The 26667-nt window shown below is 38.7% G+C and overlaps 1 protein-coding gene across 1 annotated transcript in view; it reads right to left on the minus strand.

Moving 5' to 3' along the window:
* The window catches only part of SPIDR (scaffold protein involved in DNA repair), a 198756-nt gene that overhangs the window by 39935 nt on the left and 132154 nt on the right, over positions 1–26667 (minus strand). The gene's annotated exons all lie outside the window — the stretch shown is intronic.

Genomic DNA, 26667 nt, shown 5'->3' on the forward strand with positions numbered 1-26667 from the left:
CTCCTTTCCTTCATCACTTTTGTTACCTTCACGTGCAACATGAATGAAGATTTCAAATATCTTGTATGTTAGTATGAGGTGAACTGAAAAATAAATAAACCTATTACTGTATTTCAATCACATTTATCCTGTACTGATGGTAGTCTTTACTTTTATTTCTCACATGGAGCGCTATTTTATTGTAATGATATAATCAGTCATTACACTGGATTTAATGTAAGTCCAGTGAAATACTGAGAAACAATGTGCATGGGATACTTGATTCTGACTCTCCCTTCTGTCTGAGAAAAAATAAATGTAGTCCTGAATGTGAGAGTCTGTTCAAATATCAGCTAAGCACAGCTTGTACTCACTAAATGTACTCCAGGAAAGAGAAAAAAAGGATGACCAAATCCAATCAAAACTACAGGAAGGGTTTGGAGAGACAAAAGATAATCATATAAATTAAGACTTGATTAGGGCCCTTAGTAAACCTATCTTTTCAGGTCAAAAGAGGTGGTCTAATATTCCATGGCTAAGATTCTGGCTTTGCATCTTATCCGTAAGAATATCAACAATAGCACATTGTTCTCCAACCACTGTGCTGGTTACAGACTCTGATTTGGTTCAGAGACATAAAGGGTGAGTAATAGCCACAGAAGTACTGCTTCCCTGGCATTTGGACTTTCCTTAGATATCACCCATTCCAGGCCAGCAGGAGATCCAACATCACAGCCAAGATAACAAGATACCTTGTCTTTTAAAAATGTGGTTTTCTGCTGATAGCACTTCATATAGTCTCATCTGTTGTCTCATGTCTCATCCTTTTCCTGTCACACATTCCTTCTGCATATCAGACTTCACTGTACTGCATGAAGCAAGTGTTCAAACAAGAAATACAACTTCTACCTGCCTGTAGAGACTCACATAATGCCACTGGAGCTTAAAGGTAGTACTGTTGCACAAAACCAGATCAAACCAAAGTTTTGGTGTATGGGGATTTAAAAACAACTTGTTGCTGGTCATCCGTCTTAACAACAGGCAAAAGGGATAATATTTGTATTTTCAGAGTCCTGTCAGCATTTCAGAGGTTGAATTTTTCCCTCTGCACTCAGTAGCATCTCTTGTCATTGAGGAATCTCAAACTAAGCTGCTGGACTATTCCCTCAGCCTGATTTGCTTTCTGTACCACAAACAAGCATTCCAGAAATCATCGGACAGAAATTTGAACATTGCTTCAGGAGCATTCTTTCCTACTGGTCGTAGAATAATAGAATCACCAAGGTTGGAAAAGACCCACAGGATCACCCAGTCCAACCATCCATCCATCACCAATAGTTCTCACTAAGCCATGTTCCTCAACACAATATCCAAACATTCCTTGAACACTTCCAGGGTCGGTGACTCCAGCACCTCCCCTAGGCTGTCCATTCCAGTATGCATGTAATAAAACCATGAGCATAAGAAAATGATGATATTTTATATAAACGTAGGCCACATATTTTGCACTTTCTCTTGCCATGGAACACTTCCTTCATAGTGTGATCTCCGCTGCCAAGCATTTTCAGGCCCTGTAAACTTTGAATCGTGCCATTATAAAATCCTAGGCTGAGCATAAAAAGAGCTCAGATACAAAAACCTGAGATACCTGAAAACAAACAAACAAACAAGAAGCCTCCAAAATATGTTTAAAATGTCCATATTAATGTATGTGCTTTATGACGACCCATTTTTCAAACACGTTTCAGAACCACTGCATTAAGCGTGAAAATATCAACAGAAAAAAAAGATACTTGAAAACACGGTAAGTGAATCCTGCTTGGATTAACCTAAGCACTTTGTTTCACCTATTAATAACTGAAATGGTATTAATAACTGAAATGGTATTTCGAAACAAGTGGTTTTAGAGTAGGAAAATGGCATTGTTTCAAAGCATAGCATTTCAGCAATTTCACAGTTTTTAAACTGGTTGTACAAACTTTTCCTAACTTTTACTTTATTTTCACAAAACGAGCTGACAAAAATCATTTACTTGAAAAATTCTCAGCTATTTTTCCTAGAAATATTTTTCCAGAACTGTAATGCAGTAACTATTCATTAATTTACAAGGGTTTGTTTTGACAAAGCAATTATCCAACATACCAAAGAATAATTATCCAGTATGCCTGTAAAGTAGAAATGTAACATATGCATTCTTCTGTTCCTCTCTTTCCCTTGAAACAGCTTGTAGAAATGTTTCAATATACAACCTCTTTTTAAACAGAAGCAAAACTGGGGAAAGCTATAAAAAGACTACGTGTGTATGAAAGATTCTAAGTTACACAGCTCACACAAAACAGAAGTGTATTTTTGTTCACACTTTTTCTGGTTGCTGAAAATATCCTATTAAAGTTTAAGAACATTATAAACTTGAAGCAAAAAGTTAAGCTTTCAATTTAGAAGAAAAACAAAAACCCCATGTCCAATACAGATAAAGAATGAAGTTGAGACTGCTTGTGACAATGCTGGAGGCCCAGTATAATCATGGCTGTCTTCCCAGAGGGCAACCAAATCTGGGTACAGCCCCTGATGATGAAAAATAACATGAAAACAAGACAACTTCTATTTGAATGAACCTAAAAGGGAGGCCCAGATTGTATGTGGAAACTGCAGTCAGGTGAAGACAATTGAGTATTTGGGGGCTGCTGGTGGAACAGCCAGTGAGAGTCCTGAATCTAAGTGGCTGGTTTACCTTCCATTATCTAGACTGCCTGCCAGCTAAGCAGTGCCGAGTCGTTGCTGGATCTGCTCTGGATTTTACAGTTTAACTGTACCTATGGATTTCAGAAGTGCTTTTGCATTGCCAAAAAAACACCACCAAAAAAAGAAAGAAAAACACAAAAAAAGCCAACAAGGCAGGGGGAATACAACACTCGCGAGAATTTTCTTGGTAACTGAAACCTGTATATAACTCTGTTTCAATGTGCCACTAATTTTAATCCTGAAATGGCAACAGGCATGAACTGTATGAACTGTATGACACTGCTCTTTTTAATCCAGTTACCTAAATAGGTTCTCTTAATGGCAGTCCCACAGAATATGATCAAAATGTTCCCGAGTCTGGATTTTTTCACCAAACTGTACAGAAGGTTAATTCACCACAAACTTTCCCTTCTTGACCAAGAAACATCTCTTTGAGCACAGCTAGCTGTAAATAAGCGCGCATGGATAAAAATATATATTTCACATAGCATTAAATCAAATACGTAATTGCAAGGGCACTAAAAATAACCTGTTTCAGAGGAATATTCTCAGCTTAGCTTGACATGATATGACAAGATAGAATGGCCCCCCAAAAAACCTTGAAGGTTGAGAAAGCATTAAAAGAAAACAAAGCAAGACAGCAGGAAAAATTGACTTTCTAAAGAAAGTCTTGGTTGCCAGCCAAATAAACAATGAAACTCATATAATGCACATCCAATGTGTTCTGAAGAATTAAACTTCTATGTTCCAATGAAGTTGCTTATGCCCAGTATGAGGATTAATGTTTTTGTAGGGCAAGCAAATGTGATAGCATCTGAATTGGGATGAGACACCAAAAGAACATCTAATTTCAACCTACACTTGTTTAATTTGCATTCCTAACTCTCCCTTTCCACTCCCATGCATTTCCCCTTTCCTCTCCAGCTTCTCATGTGTGCTCCAGCAGCAGCACTTGCAAAACTTGGTTAGAAGCCAAACAGTTGTCATGTCAGAGAGAAATATCACCTGCAGTTATTCCAGAACTAGACTGTAGGAACAGCTTATCACTTCTGAGAAGCTGGACTGCCTGAACATCAGACAGAGTGTGCTGATGGTGGCCCAGAAGGGCACTCTTGGAAAAACATTGTCCTCACCAAGTCTTTTTGTTTACCTGAAAAACACCAACAAGTCACTGACTTCAGCAAGGCTTACAAGGTGTTACTTATTTAGCTTTAGAAAATAAAAAATGGAAGTTACTGTTATAACTCTTAAGTATCAGTGCTGGGATAATTACCACACTGATCTTCTTGCTCTACTAACTACGTTAATTAAGGTACCAGAGAAGATTGCCTAACCCTGACCACTGTGCAGGAGTCGTTAAGTGGCTCAAAATTCAGGCATTTGTAGTTGTGGAATAGGTTGTATGATTTCAGCATCGCAGTGGGTGATGTGGAGTAAGAAGGAATGGATCCTGTGGATTTTATGCCCTTTCTAGTTTTCTCACCTACAGGTTGAACTAATATCAAGATGAAAAACAAAGAAAGCATCGATGGGCATCACTCATCCTGTACAGTGTGCAATGAGAAGCCAAAGTGCACAGTTTGGAGGAATAAACCAGAGTTTGCACATCAGGTCTTAGCACAAAATTTTCCAGGCAGAAAACAGGGCCAGCAAGAGAAAGCAAGAACAAAAGAAATGCCTTTTCACTGTCTTTTCCAGATCTTTCTACTACCTATGTGGAACCAAGTCAAACGGTTTGCAGTATGTGGATAAGAAGAATGCCACGAGAAAAGAAATAAATATCTACCACCTCTGATGACATAAGGTTGTGTTAATCTTAAGTAAAACCATCCAAAGAAAACAGAAATCAGCATTTGCAAGGCTTAGGGTCAGAACACTTTCTCTGCCTACACACATTTACCTTCTATGTTCTACTTGTTCTGTATAAGATCTGTAGCATTAAAAGTGGCTTTGGATTGAAATTTAACATGGGCAATCTCAGGACACAGAACACTTTTTATGTTGTTTTTACATTTCTAGTTGAGTAATTAAAGAAATATCAACATCTCCACCTACGCTTCCCCATAAACTAAACTTTTTAATGACCAGATTCAGCTTGGAAAATGCTCAACTTCTCATGACGTGGTTTTGCGAGTTCTGCCCATTTCAGGAACATTTGCACTTTCTGTAACATGGTCTTCCTACTGTCACTTGAAATCATGTCCTTTGAAGCATTTTTCTGTCAAAATGTAGCTCTCTTATTTTACATGCTCTGAAATAACAGCAAGACTTGAACTATTTTTTCCCACATACACATGTAGATTCATGTATATAAATATATATATTTATATATATATATACATGTATATAAATATATATATTTATATATATAAATGGACAGATACATATGCATATGAACACACATGCACAAATAAATACATCCCTGGAGGTATTAAAGGAAGGCCAGGTTGGATGGGCCCTGGGCAGCCTGATCTAGTGGGTAGCAGTTCTGTCCACAGTAGTGGGGTGGAACTGGGTGATGTTTAAGGTCTCTTTCAATCCAAGCCATTCTACCATTCTATTCCATGATTCAAAATACTGTTTGTCAGGTGATATGAATATTTAGCATCCACAAACTATTAAACAGTTTCATATCATAAAATTGGTGGAGATACCAAATAAAGATAATTCTGTCCTACCCACTCTTAAGCTGCACTATATTGGATATACCTACTCCTTATCTCCAACTTCCCATGACTGTGAAGGCAGAGCAGGCTGAGGCAATAAGGTAACACAGATCAGGGAAACATCCTGGCTTTAACAAATTAATTTTAGAAGGAAAAATATATTTAGTTTTCCTTTACAGCTGTTTGTGGACTTTGCATGACAAACAGCTGTTCTAACTCAACTAAAAGGGCACTCCAGCATGTCAGGGGTGATAAGACAGTTCAGCATGGTGAGAAGCAGAGAAAGAGCAGCAGAGAGAGAATACTTTAAGCCAAAAGAGAGAATAATTAATCAGAGAGTTCCTTAACAGGAGATCACACTTTCAGTCACACTGGAGATGTAGCAGAAAACCAAATGGGCCCTCTGTCACCGCTTGAAGGTCCATTGCTACGCTCCTGCCTCAAGTGTTTGTCCTTTGGTGTGGCTTTGATGAACATATTCCTACAAATCGTGAGGATTCAGACCAACAATTGTGCTAAGTGTAATTTCATACAAAACATTTATGTAAAGAATAGCATACAGTGCAACACTAAGAACAGTATCACATTTTAATTTTATAATTGCAGAAGAGATAGAGGCCAATCTAAAAATGAAACCTACTTAAAAACAACAGTGGGAACACTTCAGTAACATGGAAACCAGTATAACAGGAAAAACACAAATAAATAAATAAATAAATAAATGAAACAGATGCAAAATCCTACTAAAATGTTGTATCTTTGTATTTTTTTTTGATCCCATTTAATCTTTCCAGCAAACCCATGTGTACAGCCATATCCTAAACAGATATACATAACTTATTTTCCTGTCATAATTTGCTTACTAACACCAAATATTTCAAGAACAGTCTTAAAAAATGAGGATCAGGCTTTCGAATTCATATTTTAATTGGCATCCAGGTGTCAAGCCCTGATTTTATGACTGACTCACATTTCTTCTGATGCATCTTCTGTGTGGCTTACTGAATTTGTTTGGCCTACCTAAAATTTGAAAAGGGGATGCTATTTAATGGTCTGCTATTTAATAGTCTGATATTTAATGGTCTGCTTTACTGACTATTTCACTTATAAATCAGCTTTATGAAAAAATTGTTTAAACAATCCTCTAGCATGATCAGCAACTGTTGACATATACACCACAGTGAAAAACTATCACATTCAAATGAACATATTAACTTCTGAACTTCATTTTCTCAGACTAAGGCAGATCAGCTGCTAGCTGAGAGAGCTTCAGGAGACGCTTCCTTTAGCTTATCACTTTGTACTTGCAAGAAGTAGGGACATTTATTGGTCCATTTTTCCATAATACTATTAGAACATATTATAGTTGTAAATTATTAATAAAACCAATAACATATTTCTTGCTTTAAAGGGGGGGAAAGAAGACAAATCATGTTTGCTGTTTTCTAAAGAACCAAATGGATTTAAATTGTCAGACTCTAGGTCATCACTAAGCATAGGCCAGAGCACTGGCACAAATGACTGTGTTGTGAAGCCTACAAGCTTTATTTGGTTTTCAGTTCACATTCCTGTACAATGAGACAGTCTTAATTTGGGAGAGCTACGGGTAAACATTTATGGGAAAAAAATATTAAATATTTCCTTTCACAAAGGTGGGAAGCAAAAATAAAAGCAAAAACAAACTTTGGCACAATGTTAAAGGTGGTCTTTAACTATTAAAATTCAGCAAGACAAACAAGATACCTACAATCCTTTGTGACTGGCACTTGAAATTTTTGTTATTACAGGGAAAGTGATTTCCCCCTACCATTTATCCTTCATTAACTCATACTGTGTTTATTTTCAGATAGGGACAACATTGTCCATATGTGAATGTGCATACTGAATAGCCTTTTCCCCTACATGGAGATAGTAGTCATTATTAGGGCTTTGTGTACACTTGCACTTGGATTTAACATTACAAAGGAAGTGAAAACACTTGCAAGGGTAATGATGCTTGTTACAACACCTGATGTAACACTGGTCACTTCCCAAACCTCTCTCTGAACTCCAGTAGCCTTTGAGAGCTGTTTGTTGCAATTCAGTTTATGACACAATGTTTTAAATGTCCTTACTCCAAAAGTCTTGAAAGATGAAGCCTATCCAAAAATTTTCTCTCTAAATATGAAACATGTTCTGCTTGCAGATGACTTCAGAATTTTAAACAAATACAAAACATAGATTATTCACTCCAGTGAAAGAAGTCATCCTGCAGATGGGTCTAAGGCTGAAGAGGACAGAGAAGCACGATTCCAGAGAAAGGCTAAAACCAGTTCTTTATCCTGGCTGTAGCCCTCGGCACTGTAGTTTGCTCTTTTGTCTGAGTCTGAGAAATCTAGAGGAACACCTAAGAACATATATCAAGATGTGTCTTGATCACTGTGTACCAAGAGCAGAATCATACTCTGCCTTTACAAGCAGGAACATGTTGGCCTGACAGCAGATCAGGGATTACAAAGCTCTGTTGCTCCTCTGACTGGAATAAGATACATACTTGTTCTACTGAAAATTCAAACATATGCACACCATCCCTGGTGTACTTCAAACTGTATCCATTTTTTTAACTGCTAAGAAAATAGATCATCTCGTTCTCACCCTTGCCGCTACAAAACCATGCCAAACAATTCCTGACTTGAGAGGCTGTATGTCACATCATGCTTCCCACAGCAGGCTAATGGATTGTACTAGCATTAAATTTGTGACTTTCATATGATTATTTCAGGGTTAAACTTGTACCTTTTACCTCTCCTGACTAACAAATGTAGGGTAAGACTACCATTAAATGTGCCTATTCCAAACATGCAGTTAACCCAGGAGTGGTTCCTGAAAGTAAAGCACATGGGTACACCAAAAACACATTGCTTTCCTCAGCAAACACTTTCCACAGAATCTCTACTGCGTCTCTCAGAGAAGGGTGCTCCACTCCTCTTTACCTTTCTACCTCTCTCTATCCCTTATTTGCTAAGACTGGAGTAAAAAAAGGTTTGCAGTCGATGAGTGAATTTCTTCTCACCTACTGCAACCTTGCTGTTCCTTCCAGACTGCAAAGATCTAGAACCTTCTCAGAATTTTACCATGGCTACAGAAGGGCCAAGCCTTTATTAGCACCTCCAATATTTGATACAGTTTCCCATGGACTCCCAACATAGCTAAAGAATAATTCCTGGGTGCACCCAGTGCAGTGAAACCTAGGGTACACATTTTCCTGAAGTGTTAGGCAAACAACTGGAAGACTTCCCTGGTGGTGATAAGTGCCAAAGGACAGTAAGTCAATAACTAAAAGCACATTTTGCTCCTCAGATGCCCTATGGAATAATATGCCAAAAATTTAACCTCCTTTAAGCATAGACAACATATGTATAGTCTTTCAGTACATATATATATGTATATATACGTATGTAGTCCATATAGTCTACTCTGCCGCATATGTGGTAGAATAACAACACTGCCAGCACAGTTATGTACACAGATGTCATACAGCTTGCAGAGAGCACAAAATAACTCAAAAACAGAACTGGTAAGGAAAAGAAGTTATTTATTTATTTATTTATTTATTTTTCCCTTGGGAAAAAGTATTGACTATTATGGTAAATAACTGATTCTTCTCAAGAAGCCTCGAGTACCATTCCTGTTTGACTACTGAACTGGTCAAACTACTGCCTGCCAATCCACAGAAACTGGGAGTATTAATTAGCTGGTACGCATACGTCATTTCAAGGATGTACACAGTACGCACGTGACTTCAAAAATCAATCATATCTGTTCAAAAATTTCGGTGGATTAATTACAAATTCTTACTGACTAATGATAAATGATCCATCTCTGCTTATTAGAGGCTTCAGAACTCAGTTAACTGTTGACTAATGTATTTAAGATAGAGCAGAAAGGAAGTCTTTTAAAACACGCAAAGTTTATTTGCATGTAGCTTACTGTGTTTTTTCTAGGAGACCACAGAAAGTTAAGATGACCTAACAAAACATCAAGATATTATGATATAGTGAAATGGATAATCCTACTTGATTGCCACACCTTTTGTACTAATGTATAAGGAGTCTTTTGTTCGATGGCTTTTCAGATGTCAAGTGACTGATAATAATATCAATGATAATCTGGGCGTAAATAAATGTATGCTTGTTAAAAATTCTTACTTATTTAAAGTGTGAAATCATTACTTCAGTATTTGACCAGCAATGTCTTCTCTTAGCAACTAACTTAGAGACTCTTTCAAATAGCCAAACTCAGACGACATCCATGAAACAAAACATGGTAACGGCAAGCCAAAATCTTTCTTTGCCCATTTAAATTGTTCACTATGTAACATTAAACACTGCAAAAAAAAAAAAGTTTAATATCACTATTACTATGCTAGTTTGAAGTAGGAAGGTAGCTGTAAGTATGACAAGAGAAACTGAATTATAAGAATTTGGTTTTTTTTAGTACTCCTTTATATGTAAATACCTGATCGTTATATTTTGTCACTCTGTCAGTAACATCAACAATTGTTAGCAGAATTAAAAGCTGGAAAGATGAAAATGAAAAGACTTTAAAAGTCATGTGTGATGAAGGGTTTGGCTTTGTTATAATGAAGGGAAATATTACTTAACTTTCTTACTGGGGTCATCTCACCTTTCCTTCCCCTTCACTCATAACACATGTACAAAGATTTAAACGGCTGTTTTAATTAAAGGAGAGTTTATTTCGTTATTCACAAAGAATGGCTTTTTATTTCCATTCCATACACTCAGCCAGTGGATTGTGTCAATAAAAGAGAATAACATGGACAGATGTTTTTTAAGTGAGATTTTAAAGTGAGTCTACCCCAACAACCCACAGATGTGAGCAAAGAAAGTGCGAACAACTTCTGAGTGAGTAGATGAGGTGGGAGGGAAAAAACAAGTCAAACCTTTGGTCAGTTCACCACAAAAACCTGTTAAACTGGGGTCGATATTCAACCCTTAAGCATAGCAAAACTGCAATGTCCTGTAGCCTTGATGGTTGGACTAGATGATCTTGTAGGTCCTTTCCAACCTTGTGATTCTATGATACTTCTCAGCACTGCAGTGTAATAGATGGCTGCTCTCATCAAGCTATGCTTGTTTAAAAATACAGTTTATCCTCTCTTATTATCAGGATAGAATTAGTGATTATCGGATAAATAAACTGTTACTCAATTACCACCCAACCTCATCCCCGTCAATTAGTCCTGGGCACACCTTTCAAACCACAATTAAAAGAAAAAAAAAAGTGTTAATCTCCTCCTCCTCTTTTCCCACATCTCCTTCCCCTACTCCCTTTTCCACTCCCCCCAGATTAACACACACTCTTCATGTTTCAGACCCAAGAATTAAAACATCCTCTATATAATTTCTAGAGGGGATGGCCAGGAGATGTTTGTCCCAAGCCCAGCTTCTTGAAGAGGGTATTCTGATCTCACCTTTTGGAAAAGCCCAAGGGAGTGCTACAACATTTCAGTTCTAGGAGAACTCCTCAAAAAGTGCTTCCACATTGCTCAACATCCCTTGCCTCTCCCCACTCCTCCAATACCAGTATTTCATGTTCTTTTGATCTCTCGGTTCCTTTCAGAGAAGTAGCTCCTTAGTGCAATTCGGTTTATTTGTTAAGAAAAAAAATAAATGTATTCAACTCAAATGAACAGACAGCTTTAGATGTGAGACAGTTAAAAAATACAACTTTCTGAAGCAAATTCTAATCACAATACCGCTGTATTCCACATGATCTATAAATGGTATACATTGTATGCCACGTGCAAAAATGATTTGTATGCAATGTTGACTTACGTTCCCCACAATGTTTGGAATACCACACTACACAGGGTGCAGAAAGATATGATCACTTATGTAAGCAACATATGACCTTACAAGCGTGTAAATCCCTTATTTGCGTATGCAAGGGAAAAAGCTGTGAGCACCAGCACTACTTGTATGTCCAGTTATTTGTTTTAGATGCCACATCAATTCTGCAAACAATTGTGACTATTTAGCAATATGCATCTCTTTCTATTGTATAATACTGAACCAGGGAGAGAGGGAAACAGAAGACTTTGAAGCTATGGATAAATATTGTACTGACTGCAAGCTAATACAGAAATCTCCAGTTTGTGCTGCGAGAACATAAATCTGTGGCTGACAAAGCACCAGAAAACTGATCCAAGAATTAGAACTGCAACAGGCTGTGCTGCTCTGAGAGAAAACATGGCTCCAAAAGATTAAACACACAGCTAATGTATGCACACATATGAATAATACGTATGACACACACAAAGCCATTGGTGTTTTTTTATCCACTAAAGAAGTGTATGTAAAACTTATCAGGCCTTCCTGTATTAGGAATCTGAAGGTGGTAAGGTCAAGTACTCGGAAGCCAACAGATGACAGTCAGTTTTTAGTACATCCTTAAATTCTGCACTGTGGGAAATCTGGGAATAAGTTTCTTTAAAGTATTTTGCACCTGGACTACTCAACATTTGGTATAGAGTATATATTTGTATTAACAAAGTCTGCAGCTTGAACACAGTCTGTTACCATTTGAATTAGCAGACATTTGAGGGCCAGCATTGGGTAAGAGCGAAAAGCTGTCAGCCACAGCTCTGATAATTGTTATTCAACATTCTGCTTTACACATTTGGGAATCATTTGATGCCCCTACAGAAGAAGCAGCACCAACATAGTCTGTGACCTCATTTGGAGGATGGTTTGGGATAAGCTTTACCTCAGCTGTCTCTCATCTTGAAATATTTTCTGCCTCAGGTGGCATGAACCTCTTGAGCTAAAGGAGAAAAGTCTACCTCTTATCTCTCTGCCCCTTTTCCCTTTCCAATTTCAACTGTTTCCATGGTAGAGCCAGTTGTAGCTGTTGCCAAAGAAAACAAGGCATTTTCCTACCTTAAGGGCATTCCCCTTTGAACATCTAAAGTCTATAGTAAACAATGGAGTTGAAAGAGCTTTGTAAATAAAAGGTCACAAGATTTTTTTTTTATAGTGGAAAATATCAGACTACCTACATGAAGGGGCTGCTTTCGGCTCATGAATACTAAACTTGCTTGTAAATACACTCCATTTTGAGTTCAGCTAGTCTTTGCTGAGATACTGCATGGTCCCAGTGATGTAACTCTAATTTATCCTCCCTCTTGGCTATTCTATAATCACCTTAATTATCAGGTCTTAAAAATAATAAGTAAAAATAAGTCTTTTTGTTCTATGGGAAGGGAATGCACTTATATATCACTTACATATGGTTAAAAGCAAGCAAACTGCAGGGTGTTCTGAAACAGCAGCCCGCAAATCAAGCAGTACACAAAGCAGGGGAAAGGAGAAAGGGCACGCACTATGGGAGGGCCCCAGGGAGAGGAGCAGAGCATGTGATAAGCAATTGATGGAACTGCACTTAGTAAGCTCTAGCCAAAAGACAAATGAACACCAGCAGAGAGCCCTCGGCTGTTGGGAGCTACAGAACTCACACAGGGGCCTCCACGGAGAATGGACAGGATGGGATTGTGTAACAGCAGAAGTCACTTGTTCTCTGGGCTCCTGGCCCCTGCATGTGTATGCCCAGCAATCTCCCAGGGGGTCACGTTCCCCCACCCAAACCATTTCACTCCCTTATGGCATCCCTGCCTCTTGGACAAGCACACTGGCCTTCCCTCTCCTGCCTCTCAGGAACAGGGGCCTGGCAGGAAGTATGTAATACCAAGAGAGAATGTTGCTGTTCTGAGGATGGACAGAAAACTCCTGGTTCCCAGACCAACACCTAAAGCAAAGCAACTCAGATATTGAGTGGGAAAGAGACTGGAAAAGCTCCTGTAGAGCAACTTCACTGCACTAAACCTTAACTGAACTAAAAACCCCTTTGGTTGTACACAGCAAGATGATTTTAGTGAGGGAAATTAGCACATTACAAATCTGCACTCCAAATATTTTGCATTCATTTCCATGTAGGTAAGCCTTCAGCAAAGATGTAAACTGATTTGCTGCATTTTGCTATTCAGCACTGCAGGGCAATGAAGGAGATGAGCAAGGAGGTATGAGATGGACGTTCTGAATTATCAGCACAACTCATGTTGTAAAATCAGAACTGTCACCATTCCATAATAAAAATGGCTTACATTGGATCTTTATTATTTTATTTCAAATTTCCTGCTCCTTTATTGGAGACTTTAGCAGACAAGCCAGAAATGCCAATGTCTTGAAGTGTAGCTGAACACTTGCTCATTAAAAGAATTAGCATAACCACATCTTTCATATATCACCATCTTGTCAGCTCCCATGGAAAGCTGCCCAACAAGACCATCGTACTCACTGCCTGCAGCTTCTCCTAAGATTTCAACACCTTTCTGCACATTCATCCTTGACCTGAAGTGCCCAGTGTGGGAACACTTCTTCAGTTTTACCTTCCTTTCTTCTCCTTCCCCGTTTAGAAAAGTCTCACCAGGCAACACTTTCTCCAAGAGATGAAGAAAACCTGTGAGGCTAACTAAGATCTAACATCTAGCAAATTTACTACTGAGAAGATAATATCAGGATTTTGAGATTTTTAAATATGGGGGCTTGAGAAAACGGGATGTGGCTTGTGGAATAAGCCAGTAGTTAAAGGTCACTTTAACTGGAAAAAGCAAAAAGAATAGTTCAGATATTGTCAAAGTTGCTGGTACAGAAAGAGCTTCCCATTTGGTAGCTTTCACTGCTCACAACCAAATATGACAATTGGTTTACATACACATAACTTCCATTTTAGTAGAAACCGTCAACTGAGATTAGTCTGGAAGCTGAATACAGCTCTGTATTTTCAAACAGAAATAGAGAGAAAAAAATGCTATTGGTAAATGGCACAATATGGATAATAATGGAGATTTTTTGTTTCCTCTACTGCCATACAGGTTAAGGTACAGGTTAATGCCCCATCAATCCAGACATATGAGATACGTGGCAGTTTGCCTACAATGCTCACACCCATTAGTGTTATCATAAATTTTAACAGACGAACCAGAATAATTGGAAATGTTGGTGTAAACAATGGGACTTGTAAATAGTCGACAGAAATCAGTGCTAACTTATTCTGTTGCCTCTTCTCTTTATTAATATTGTAGTGTAATACAGATGGCTTAACCTCACCAACAAGGTCTCCAAACCAGCATCTCATTAAAGTTCCATCTTCTTCAGCTTCTATTTAATTTGTACATCTATATCCCAAGACAACTGCCATATTTTCTATAAGAAGGTGACATGATTATTTCTGAGATATACTAACATGTCATACATATATGCATATATATATGTATGAAAAGAGAGAAGTATGCATCAAGCTATTTTATAAAGAGGCCAAAAGAAGAGAGTTTTCTGGCCATTTTTCATCATGAGGAGCAAGGTATACATGAAAAGATTAGATAAAATTAGTAGCTGTCAACCTAAGGCTGCCTGCTGACAGAAACCGTAGCTTTATCTCTCTCCTATACTTGCCTCCCTTACTATGTGCCTCATTAGGATGTTACTGACAAAACAAAGAAGAAAAAGAATATCCTCCCCTCAGTTTAGCCATCGGAAAAACTCAGGGAAAAACTCCAGCCAGCACGTGATGACACTGCATGCGTCATTTCTGTATACCTAATAAAAACAGTTTATGAAGCATTTAGGAGAATAGTAAACATGAATAAAAAATGTTTTCTATCATCACAATGAGCAAATGTTTCCAGCAGTTGTGCTGAATGACTGAATTTCGTTGGTTTGCATTTAAAGGAAGACTGTCAGTACATCAAAGCCCTGCTTTGCCTGAGCAAGCCATTCTTCTGGCCTTCATAAGACTAGCAGACTTACAAATCAGTATGAACTGAGCCTTGACCCACAATTGTAAAGGTAACAGTGACCCAGATCACAGAACACACTCTGTAGGAAAATCTAGATACTGCTGATACAAGAGGTTTCCCACCTGTACTTCGAGGTTTCAGCTGTAGGGACTGAACACATATAATTCATGAGCTGCACTTCCACAGCTTCACAGGGCTTTCAAGAGCTTGTCACATTCTTTTCAAGTGGATCATTAAGGGTGGCGTACCTAAATGGATGGGTGGAGGAAATTTATCTGAACGGGAGATTAGAAGTGATTCAATTTTGGGAGATAACCTTATTTTTTTTACTATAGTTCAACTATGCGAGTTGACATTGGCATCTGGAGCTACTCAGCAGTTTCACATACAGATACTGTTGTGCAGACAAAAAAGAATAGCGTTATAAAGCTTCTCTTTGTGTACCATAAAGGTATACTTCTGATGATGATGGCTGATGTAATCAACGTTTTCAGGAGAAGGCTAGGCTGAACAAGGGAAACTACTTACAATGCTCTGGTCTTGAAAGTTAGTCACTAACAATTGGTGGGATAGTGATAAGGATAAAAAGAATGGAAATTCATGAGGAGAACATTCTACGATGACCTAGCCCCTAACCATCTACTCTGGTCTCTGCAAAACACACTGCAAGTAGCAGCAAAGGACCTGTGAAAAAGAGGAATAGCAATTGTCTTGAGAACAATCTACCTTTCTTAGAAGAGGAAAACTTCCAAGGGAAGCCAGTCCTTGAACTTGAAATTCCAAAGCTTTAACTATTAAAGTGACTAAACTAGCTTTAAGAGAACAATATATTCTCATTCCACATCTTCTACAGAAATGTAAAGCCAACAGTAAACAACATTTCTTACTTCTTTAGGTCTAGGCAACCTCTACCATTGCCTACACAAGCAAAGGTGTCAGAACTGCTTGGGAAACATGGATTGAGCAGGAAAGGAAAGTGTCACATTGCTGCAAATACCAGAGCCCATGTTGCTTGTCATACTGGAGCTCTAAAAACAGCACTACTTGTGCCTTCCTCATTCTCTGTTTTGCAGTTGCTTTTGTTATTTATTTTTAAACACCCTTCTGACTAACTATCTTCCAAAATAGCTGAAAGAAAAAAGAGCAAGGGGAAAAAAAAAGAAAAAAAAGCACAAGAACTGGGGGAAACCAGAGAAGGAAAGCTGAGCCATCAAATCCTCTGGGCCAAACCCTTCGGTCCAATTCATCCTAAGATGCTGCCAGCCACTTACATCATAGCAAAAAATCTAGCAGTCCAAACTGGTGTATCCAGGACATGTAGAAATATTGCTTGTTCCCAATTCACCCTAAAAGCTAAACAGAAAGTACTTTTTGTAGCTGAGTAGCTGCAAAGCATTATTGAAAAAAAGAACAGCTTCTACACAAGCAATAAGCTACTTAAATATGTAAATCTTACGATTTGCTATGCTAAAAGCTTTAGCATAAAATCCCTTTGGATCCTGGAAGGTGAGTTCATTAAAAAGGTGCACGCTGTTCCAACATATATCTTATGTCAGCACAAACAGCCTTCCTGTAAACACGCAGCCATGAGGACCATGAGTAACAACTCTGTTTCCATCAGAAGCCCTTTATCCTGCGTAAGAGGTCTGCACGCTAATAGATGTCCCAGGCTAATGTTAACTAGCTACAGCTGGCTCGCGGCTATAAAAAGCATTAATGAAAACATAAATACTAACTTCTCCGCTTCCCTCAGCCTGCACGTCAAGGCTGCGCAAAGGCATCACTTTCCAAGCAGTCTGTGTGAATGAACCGGCTGCTCTGAACCAGCTCGCTCTGGTTCCCCAAAGTTTGTTTACTGAACAGCGTGTGCAGAGACACTGAGCACAGGGCGAGGGGAGAGCTGCACCACGTGTCCGCCTGGCGCACCCTGCAAAGCCTCCCGCTCTCCAGAGCCATGGGCTTTTGGTGACGGCTCCACAGGGGAAGGAAATGACTATTAACTGAGGAGCTGGCCTACGGACATAAAAATGTCAGTCTGAAGCTGAACACGCTCCGATTCTTCCAACATAATCGCTTTGCTTTGCCGTGATATTGCTTTGCTGTAACGTTGCTATGCACTTTGGTACAATAAATAATGCACGCGGTGCCATACGCAGATCACAGAGAGGACGCTGCATATGTTAGAGCTCGGAGTGCTCCTCTAACTTCACACAGGAGCTATTTAGTTAATGTGCCAAATATAAAACTAAATCGCAGGGGAAAAAAACCAAAAAGTATGAGACTCAGATCAAATACATATACAGAAAAGGGAAAGACAGCTACTTCTGTTCAATGGATAAGAGCATGCATGCAACTTCAAGGTTACACATTTGGACACAAATATCAAAGCACAATGATATTCAGCCATTTTTTGTTCAGACAAGCTGCATGTACATTCTTGGTTGTTTTCTTACAATTGTGCTATTTTAAAATGGTTAATTTTGCCCTGAAAATGGAGACTTTCTGCACTGTCAGCTCCTATACACGTCAGCATGTGATCTCAGACAAATAAACCCCCCAGGTCTATGTTGAGAGGCCAGGTGTGCTGTTCTTGCTGCTCCTTCCTGCTAAGCTAAGCACAACCCTTTTTTGTCCCATACTTGTCTGTTTCCAGGTCGATTTTGCATCCCAAAACACTGCATACGTATCTAATAAATTCAGCTTTTGGAAGTCCCACCAGTAAGAATGAGATACAGAGTAATTTGTTTTTAATTTTTATAAAAGAAATCTATTTCTATATGATGGGACATCTTGGGTTCCTCACACTAAAAGTTAGCAGAGTTTCTTCCCACTTACACTGTTAAAGTGAGAACAGGTGGAGAGCCACCAATTTTCTCAGCCTCTGAAACATTTGCTTCAAATGCCAGTTTTCTCAGAATGCCATGGCTACAATTGACCCCGGCCAAAATGGATGCTGAGTCTGATACACAAGAGGATCAGAGCACATATAGATGACCTCCCATAACAGGTATTCTTGATAGCTACTAAAAAGCACAGGCTGCAGCAAGAAGATTTGACAGTATTCAGCCTCCTGGCAAAGCATTTAGAATTAAACAGAAATAACAGAAACAAGATATATTTTTTCAGAGATTAGGCACAGAATGTTTTTGCTGACAATGTCATGTTAACATGATCTGTTAATTTATAGCTCTATATAGAAGGTGTGTCATTGCTTCTCATTCCAACCAAACTAATCTCCTGGCATGTTTTTCTTCATGTCGAGTAGAGTTTACAAATTCTGGCATTTGTTCACAGGCAGCAGAAAATGCACAGCCCATCCACGCAAGACAAAGACAGAAGCACCTGTAACTGCTGTGACTACATCATATTCGAATTCAGTGATGGGAAAACTCAGAGAAATAATTCACAGCAGGACCTACACAGACCCAACAGGAATTAATGTGCAGGAGAGAGGTAGCTCACATAACATGGCATCTGGACAACCTTACAGCCACTTGCACATTCCCCAGATGAGAACTTCTACTCTGTGTGTTACTTCCTTCTCCAGCTACCTACCATGTACTGCCTTGCCCAGGACTCTCACTGCATGATCCCAAGTACTTTTTCCATCCCTATGTAAATGGTTCTCCAGTTGTGGAAGGGACTGTCTTCCCACCTGTCAAGCCAGCACTTGTAAGTGATTGCCTTTGATCTAAAATAGTTGGGAAACCACTGAAAAAATGCTGAAGAGTTTCACATTTTTCTTAATTATTTCCTTAAAGTCATCTTCCTAAGTATGGGTGAAGATAAGACAAGATCATGCAGTAGCAGCACAAGCTCCAAGTGCCAAACTGCAGCATAAATTCATGCAAAGGGAAAAAGCTGTACAGACCTTCACTGCACCATGCACTGAAAAGCTGCTCCTATTTGATACCTGTATTTGTGCCCACATGAAACTCAGAAGATCATGGGCAAAGAACCAAGCATAAAAATAAAGTGCCTGCTGCTTTTATTTCTATCTTTGCTGCCCGTCCACTGCTGCAGTCCAAGGAAAGTTACAGGGATCAGTTGATCCTCTCACCCAGTAGTTCAGGTGGCTGTATGAAGTAAGCTTTCAGACGCAGCCCTTGCACCTCAAGTTGCATGGATCAGTAAATGCCTCTGAACTGGAGTAACAGCTGCACAAAGACATTTACAGTTGGCAGGTGATTGCCTGCTGGGTTAGATTAGCACCTCCAGAAGGGCAGGATCTGGAGCTGCTGCTGTGAAAGCCTCCGCAGTGACTGGCATACCACCCAAAGTAAGCACACCAGAGTTGAGAAACCACTGATACAGATAAACAGTTTTTTAAATAAGTATACAAAATCATGTTATCATGTGGTATTGAATGAAATACTGTAAGCATGACCAAAAATTACCTTTGCAACTTTATATTATTCTTGCTCCATTTAATGTGAAATCTCTCTGAAGTGCATTTTGTATTCAGTTTTAGCCTTAATCACTTCTAAGGCAGGTTATCCAAAAAAGTTCACACCGCAGCCCAAATACAGGCTACAAGCAAAAATGTCTAAATTTGTTGAATTACGAAACCTTTTAGATTAGGTATTACACAGTAAATAAATCAGGTGAATAATTTCACTTTTTTCTGCTTTAGGATGAAACTATAAAAATAACTCAGTCTCTCAACCACCTCTCCACTCAAGTCTTTACACTATGAATTCATCCCAGGCTCACTCTCATTTGAGGAGTATGTTCTTCTCCAGACTGCAGGAAGCTCTAGCAAAAGAGTGTACTGAGACATTAACTGCACTGTTACGGAGTATTTCATCACAGTCAGTGTGGACCCCCACTTAGAGTGACACTGCTGACTTATTCTGGCTGCGAAATGGAACAAGAATAGCTGGCATTGCAGCCAGTCACAACTTGAAATAGACTGGCACGTGAGATAACACTTAAGCGTTCCCAGCACTTGGAAGTTACTGCCCAGTTTTAAGCCACAATGCCCACCAAAACAAATTAGATGGTCTTCTCTGAAAAACTTCATCTTTTGTATCCTATAAAAGGAAGTGTACAAGAGTTTATGATACAGCTATACAGGTCTAGGCCCCCAGTGATATTCAGTCCCTCCAAAATTTGACTTTTCTTAATTACTAGAGTGTGTCCATTACTTTAAAACCACATAGGACAGTGTATTCATAGCTTTATACTCCCTGGGACAAGAGACTTCTTTCTTCCCAAGAGAGTGAGATTATGTTCATAGCACCCTTCCATGGAGTAATGATTTGTTATACCCAAATCAAAGGTTTTTTGAAGTTGATGACAAAGTTATCTTTAAGAATCTCTCCTTTCAGAAACTTGCTACCCTGATGTTTCTTTGCAAGCTTTCGGATACTCATGTTTGTGCATACAAAGAGAGTTTATGCACCCAAATTGCATAGAAATTAAATGTTATATTTGGGTGGTTCAGATTTCTTTCTTATCTGTTAGCTCAGCATGTGTCCATCTAGGTATTTATAACATTTATCACTGCTCACGGTCCTTGACTTTTGCTGTACCATGGTAGCAGGAAAACAAATTCCAGAGACACAATCTGGCTTTTATAAAAGTTTTGGAGAGCTCCAGCATGACTTTAACACTTCCTCCCAGGCAGGACTGAAGTCATGTATTTAGTGAAAGGTAGGGGTGTAAAATACACATGGCCGTTTTCAGCTCTCAGTTCTGCCAACCACGTAACTTTCAGAGATACAAAAATTCAAGGGGAAGAAATGTCAAAAACAAGGGGAAGATTCCATACCTTTTATGTAGGCCATCTTAGCATAATTCTTGACAAATAACAGGCAGTAAAAAATTACTAGTCCTGGTTTAAACCAGGCAATGTACAACAACACATTCCCTGACTGTGGCTCTGGGGGCAGAAAATTTCCTTTCCAATTGTTCACTTTCTACTTCCTAAGCTGGCCTCCATAATGGGATAACATATGAGGGACCACATTGCTCTTCCTGTATTCCCTGCTTACATATTCCTTCCAAAATAGTTGGTTAGGTGAATGCAGCCATAGAGAGCAGCTAGAAATGAGGCGTTGAGATGCAATAACACCTCCCCAGGGTTCTGAAGTCCTGTATGCAGTCAGATGTGGAAGAGTGAAAAGGTACGGTTACACAATAAATAGTGGTGAATATACAGCTCTATGTAACAATACTTCTGTGCTATTTATCTTTTTCATTATTATTTACATATATCTGCAATTTCTCTATCACTGGGAATATATCAGTAATCAGAGCTACTCTTTCTTCCTGACCAATGGAAAACTCTTCAGAAGGTAGGGAGGGTATTTGACTTCTGTGAACATATTGGCACTTTACTGCTTAGCTTTACTGACTGCTTAATAATAGAGAAGAGAGAAACAAGAAACCAGCGTGTCCTTTTTGCTAAATGGATACAGAGGCATGCACACAGCATTGGTCACCTGGCAGCTGATTTGAGATCCTGACCATTTGCTTTCCAAAGAGGCTGAACCTGTGCCATGCTTGTGTTCTACACTGGCTACTGTCTTCTTAAGACACATTTGCATCAGCAAGTTTACTACTGCCCTGATATATTTTAGATCAGTGGCAAATTATTTAATCACTGATTCCCAGTGCAGAGCTGAAAAACAGTGGTATATATTGAGGAAGGTGGGGGAGGAAGTTCTGCAGAGTATATCAGATAACAGTGCTCTCAACTTGCCCTTGGACAGAATAAGATTATGTAAATATTTAGCACTGAAAAATAAACGGTAATGTCAAATTAACAAATTCTTGTACTGGATTGGCACTGGAAGAAGCCCAAGTCCCATCTATCCATCTGCAGCACCAACAGCAGGGAAAATAGACTTTCGGGGCTACGTGGGCAAGTGCACAGGGAATCCCCTGTGTTACATATACAATACAGTTTAATGTCTCAGCTAGATAACGTGATACTAAAGTTGTTTTTCTAGGTCTTTCGTCTTTACTCTTTGTTTTGGTAGCTCCAGTTTGAGAATTACAAAAGAGCAGGCTGGAAGAAAGAAGGAATATCCAAGTGTCACAGAGTCTTAACTGTGCCTTAACATCAAAACAAACAAACAAACAAAAACTTCAAAGCAAAAACAGGTTTCTAGACCTTGAACCACAGCTGTTACGAGAACTATTACAAGCCTGTCAAGTAGCAATTAGACTACTTTGCAAGAATACTAAAAGCACCCCTATCTTCACTTCCAAGAAGGGTCTGAAAAGGGGAAATCAGAGAGAATTTCTAGCTCATGGAGCACTCTCTACTGCAGTTCAGTTACCTATTTCCTGTTTACTTCCCACTTGAAAAATCACATCCCAGAAACATAATGTAATTTAAAAAAAAAAAACAAAACTTGCATTTATGACCATCCCATTTAAAATGTTTTGTTGAAAAGAAAAAAAAACAACAAACAGAAAAAAAAAAACAAACAAAAAACCCAACAAATGGAATGCTGTAAACAGATTTAAGTCAGCCACAAAAAACACCCTGACAGATGTTAGCATCTGTGAACATGGATCTTTCATGACAGTCCTATCCAATCTGGGCTCTTTGCAAATAAGATTTGTACTTTTTTTTACCCTCCCCAGATTTTCTTTTTTTTCTCTTTCTTTCTTTCTTTCTTTCTTTCTTTCTTTCTTTCTTTCTTTCTTTCTTTCTTTCTTTCTTTCTTTCTTTCTTTCTTTCTTTCTTTCTTTCTTTCTTTCTTTCTTTCTTTCTTTCTTTCTTTCTTTCTTTCTTTCTTTCTTTCTTTTTCTTTTTCTTTTTCTTTTTCTTTTTCTTTTTCTTTTTCTTTTTCTTTTTCTTTTTCTTTTTCTTTTCTTTCTTTTTTCTTTCCTTAAGTGTGTGCTATGTAATTCAAGACAAGTTTTCCATGCCAGAAGGATTACTTTTCAATATGCTGGTCTACCTACTCGAAATGTTAGTTGCAGCACTTGACACTTAACTTTTAGTGGTGCATGCATCCAGACAGGTTAGCATGTTCCCTACATTTATGTTAAGATAAACAGCAAAGCTCATTAGACCAAGAAAGAGAAGAAAAAGGAAATCTAACTTTAAAATGAATTAGTTCTACGGGATTACCCCTTGCCAGTTAAGCTGTTCTAAGCAGAATCACATAGGAACAGACTACACAGAAACATGCAACAACTTGTGAGAGTGTAATGAATCCCAGCAACAGACTGCAATGTTTCCATTCAGAAAGAGAAATGTTACTTTCCCCACACTCCCGCTTCTTTGAGCCACTCTAACAAATGCTTGGCTCTTCTACATATTTTGCTCCCTAAGGGTCCTGCTTGCACAGTAGCTGGTCTTTCTGCTTCTCTAAGATCTGGCAGATTGAAAACAAAATAAAGAGTAAAACTGAAAGAACTATTGAAGGGTAGAGGATAGAGTTTGATCACGTAATTTTTTAAAGTAAGTGTAATGTCTCTCTTTTGTTCTTGGAATACAGTCACGGTAGGCTTGAGAGCTAGCTTTCAGGTGGGAAGTAGGTCAAAACGTACGCCAAGAGAAGTGAACGGAACATTTCTTTACTCACCCACAAAGATTTTAAAATCTGGATTCTCAGCTATAGCCAGCATTGTTTTATTTTAGAAGTGCTTAGCTTTTTCCTTCTTAGGAGACAACACCCTTCTCAGCCCTGCTTCCTAACCCAAATCTGGTGAGATTGGGTTTCTGGCCAGTTTAACCCCCTAACAGTCCTGAAAATGTATCTATTTTAGTTTCACCAACTATCACACAATGATCCCTGTCCTTTAAGGAACAGAACTGACCGTCTCTATTTTTTACTGAACTCATTTGGCCCACTCAAAACAAACAGATACTGGCTAAGAGTAAAATCCAAATTATACACTGCTTTATCCTAGGAACGCAAAGTACAAGGCCGACAGAATGAGTCAGACACCTCAAAGCCAGAAAACTCCTCAGGTTGACAGGATTCTCTCTGGGATTCATGTACTTACAGTCAGGCCTTTTTCAGAAAGTCGAAATAATTCATTTTATGTGTCGTAGTGTACAACAAATACACGATGGATCATTTGTAAAAGTATCTGTCTCATCAGAAGGGGAAAAGGCAGCAAAAACTATGTCAGGAATGCTGGATAAGGGGCAGACAGTCAAAGCAAGTCATACTTTCTTCCCTCCCAGCCCACCCCCACCCCCTCTGGAACTCTTAAGCATGAAAAGCCCATTTGCAAGAGCAGCTAATTAAAAGGGGGGAAGGCAAATGACTAAATAATAATGCAGAGAACGTGAGAACAATTTAAGTATGACAGAAAACGGAGAATTTTTCAGGCGCTGGGTTTCTGAGCATCCTAAGAAAATGCTGATACACTTCAGCTAAACACACAGTCTTACTTACTGAAGTCCTAAGTAAAGACAGACTTAAAGGCCATTTGCCTATCAGTAAAACATTATACTCTATGTATTTATCTCTACAAACAACGAAAGCTAGATATCTATAGGTAGCACCGTAAGTTCTGCTTTTCCCACTTGAGCTTCAAACAATTCAATAAATCAATTTGAACGCTGAAAACATACATTTCTCTCACAATTTGCCAGACTCTTCCTAGAAACTGGATGCTTTGAACAAAATGCATTGTTTCCCCTGTTTGACATTTCATTTCACGTCTCTATATCTGTTTTTCTGATGCTTCCTGGGGCAACAACATCTAGGTTACACTGTATGCTATAACAGAATATATACAACAGCACACAACAATTCAAATCAAGTAAATCACCTACCTTGATATCTAATTAGAAACTTCTTTTTACAGAACAGTGAGTTATCTTACAAAAGTTGCTTTTATGGCAGTTTTACTTTAGAAAAGGAAGTTAACAAAGAAAAAAGGGTTTTCTTTAAAAAAGTGTGGGCCATTACTTGGTTCAAAGACCTGTTAGAGGGCGTTGAACCCTTTTACTCACTATCAGGTGACAGACAAAGCCTTTTTTGATAGAGAAATGTCTCATGTGGATGCTTATCAGCCATGAAAATGACAGCTGATAAAGCAGTATGAGGTGTTTTCTGTTCTCCAATCTTTAAGAGTGTTCGTTCTCCTCCTTTCAGAGAGAAAGGGGCTTGACTTTTCTCTTCAGAGCACATGGATCCTAAAGGCAATTCTAATTGCAGCAAATGACAGCCACCAAGATCTTTCCTGAACAAGAACATGGACAATATTTGAGGAATTCCCAATAGGCCAGTTCAACAACTGCACATGGCAATACCCAGCTACAACACATCCTCACTGTTTTTTTAATCTCTATTTCAAGTTTGACAGAAGAAGTGCAATCTGAGATTTGTGTTGTTTGACCCCATTCCTGTGAAGAGTGCAGACTCAGGCAGGTTAACTATTAGGAACTGTGTGATCAAGTACATTTTTGGTCAGAAGTTGAAAAGTAATAATGGAGAGCTATCATTTGTCCTCTGCTAGAATTGGTGGCTTTAAAAACCAACTTGAATAACAGAGTGTCAGCTGCCCTGACTTTTGATCAAATGTAGTCCTCAGAAGAAAACCTACACAGAGGAATATTGGCCTCAAAATCAAAGACTGATGTGGGGTCAATAAACATCCTTGCCTATCTTTTTAATACATACAATAGCAATAATTAAATTATAGAGCAATGACTTCACACAACAAGGTGTGCCAATTATGTTTTAAAAATAATGCAAATTTATATAACTTTATATAACTTATATAAGTTTTGTGTGCCTCCGGTGGCGCAGTGGTAAAATTCCCGTTTGCAACACCAGGGGGCCCGGGTTCGAATCCCCCCCTGTGGAGCAGGGGGTAGAAGTGCCGCTCTGCTACACAGAGGGCTCGAATCCCGGGAGTTGGACTCGATGATCTCTAAGGTCCCTTCCAACTCGCACAATACTATGATACTATGATAACTTTTATAAAACATGAGAGGCAAAGTTGTTGACAATTACTTTTCTGAGGGTGATGACTGAATATGCTTCTTAGGAAAGACCAGTCTTCCTAAATCATTCCTGGAGGAATGTTATTGACCAATGAGCGCCATAAATTATCCAGTGGTTTACAAGGTAGCCAGAATTCGGAGAATTTCAGTACTCCAAAAACTCAAGAAGAACCTCTGAACATGGCACAACCATCAGCAGGGTGGCTTAGAGGAACTGAAATTCTTCCAACCTTTGAAGAATTTCTTCAAAGCCTATTGCAAACTACATTTGGTGAGTTCTCAATGGGATCTTTCAAACTAATTGCAGGAAGAAAGATCTCCTAATGCCCTGGAAGGCTGTACTTACAAGCTTAATAAAAGCTCTGCCACTGTTACTTACTTTAATAAACTTCCTCAGTTAAAGTAAAGCTTATAAAATGTTAACCCATCAAGAACCAAAAGTTAACACAAACCCTGGAGGAAGGAAATTCAATAACAGACAGTAATCTTAGATC

The sequence above is a fragment of the Excalfactoria chinensis genome, chromosome 2 (genome assembly GCF_039878825.1).
Source record: "Excalfactoria chinensis isolate bCotChi1 chromosome 2, bCotChi1.hap2, whole genome shotgun sequence".
NCBI lineage: Eukaryota > Metazoa > Chordata > Aves > Galliformes > Phasianidae > Excalfactoria > Excalfactoria chinensis.